This window comes from Benincasa hispida, chromosome 6 (genome assembly GCF_009727055.1).
Source record: "Benincasa hispida cultivar B227 chromosome 6, ASM972705v1, whole genome shotgun sequence".
NCBI lineage: Eukaryota > Viridiplantae > Streptophyta > Magnoliopsida > Cucurbitales > Cucurbitaceae > Benincasa > Benincasa hispida.
In genome coordinates, this window is record NC_052354.1 from 50,504,031 (window position 1) to 50,506,308 (window position 2,278).

A 2,278-nucleotide genomic window follows, 5' to 3' on the forward strand; every position below is an offset into this window, starting at 1 on the left:
TTGGAAATAAGTAAGGGATGAAGGTGGATTTTTGTAACACCCCGAATTTTTATTATTTATGTAATTTCAGTAATTTTTATTAATTAAGGGTCTTTTTGGAATTTTTGGACTTAAGTGTAATTGCGGGAATTTAATTATTGACATTGAAATTATTTAATTTGGAAATTAATGGATTGACGTTGAAATTATTTAATTTGAAAATTAATGGATTGACATTAAAATTATTTAATTTGGAAATTAATGGATTAACGTTGAAATTATTCAATTTGGAAATTAATGGCAGAAATTAATTTTATTTTGGAAGGAAGGGGTGTTTCAATTTAATGGTTTAATCAGAGGGAAGTTATGGAAATTGCACTTTTAATGTCACACAAATTTAATTTGAAATTAATGTCAAGAATTAATTTCATTGTGGAAGGGAGTGAGATAAATTCTTTGTGAATTGAAAATTTTACGGGAGAAAATGATTAAAAGTTGGAAGTATGGTCTGATTGAAGAAAGAATTTGGAGATTGGAATATTGAGGGTGGTTGTTGCTCAGGTTTCATCGGGAAATTGAATTTAAAGATTTATTATTGAAGACTGCCGCTTGGATCGATATCTGAATCTAGTATCGAGGTAAGTAATCTTACTACTGGAACTACCCACGGGCCAGGCTCTAGATGTATGCTAGCATGATAGATGGATGTTATGGCAGAATGACAACATGATAAACTGATAGTATATTATAACCAATGTATGTTCTGGTATGAGATCTGAAAGATTTATTTGTGCACCTAGACACTTGAATGCTAGCATGAGATGATACGTGATTTCATATGGTTATATTTGATCTGAGGATATTGAGGTATACATGTATGTTGTAGAACCATGAAGTTGAGGTATATGTATATGTTGTAGAGCCATGATGTTGAGGTTTATATGTATGTCATAAATTCGTACAGTGATGATTATGATGTTGAGACTGTGCAAATGTTCTTACTGATTAATTAGATACCCATTAGATATTGTGTTTCCTTCGGGATTCACCAGTTTGTATTTCCTTCGGGATTCACAAGTTTGTGGTTCCTTCGGGATTCACCAGAGGTAGTGGGCATACTTAACTACAGTAGGATAGGACTCGGTTTCCTTTTGTTTCATGTGTATATATGTCTCTTGAGAACTAGAGCAGTTTATGTGTTTCACTAGAGGTAGGCATCTAGAGGACATAGATGCCTAGCCTGACCCCAGTAGTGGGGTTACTTACTGAGTATTTTATACTCATTCTTTATCATGTTGTTGTTTTAGGCGAGGGTAGGGACGCATCGACGAATGACAAGCGAAATCCGTGATCGAGCCACTGGGACCAATTTTTATGCTTCCGTTCATAAGACTTAGATTTCCTTTCATGTTTTGATGTTTGAAACTTATTATTGAGAATTGTTTTTCATACTTATTTATTAATCTTTATGATTTATGGATACCCTATTGTTGTTTTAACATTTGCATTTAATAAAGGACTTTTGAACTCCCCTTATCTAATTAGCATTTATTTCACCATAAAAGAGTGTCGTTTTAAGTTCCATGCATGCATGTGTTTTTTAGTAACGACCTAACTTAAGTCCTAGGGAGTCGGGTCGTTACAGTTGGTATCAGAGCCATGTTTTTCGGTTCTATAGACTCACTTACTATGTAAGTCCAGATTGTCCCTATGGCCATGAACGGATTCGTCGTCATCGTCAGGTATGTCTTATAAATTACAAGTTTATGATAGTTGTGCATTAAAATATTTGTTTTAGCTTAAATGCCACAGTTATGTTCTAATGCTAGGTCAGTGACTCGTTAGAAGTTATTTATAAGAGGATTATCAGGTACGACACTACAAAAGGAGGAAAATAAAATAAAATAAATTATGAGGGGTCACTTAGCACTAGTTTATCTCATGTAAATTATGTTAGAAACGAACAAATACATATACTCAGTTCAGAGATCTTAAAGGTTGATGAACTATGTAAAGTTATGACAGTTTAGAAATAAAGGTATGTATATATTTAAGCCCAAGAATGAAATTGTCTTGACGATAATTCATTAAGACTAGTTGTATGTTTTGTAGTGCAATTGGAGCGGTATAAATAAATTTCTTCACAGGCCACATACTCAATTATAAGGTTAAAAGTTTTATGGATAAGAAGGAGAAAAAGAAGAGATAATGAATTTATTAAAGGTTCTGAGATATTAAAACCAAACATTTTGAGGAAATTTTGGAAAGGATTAATAAGTCATAATCACTTGTAATCTAC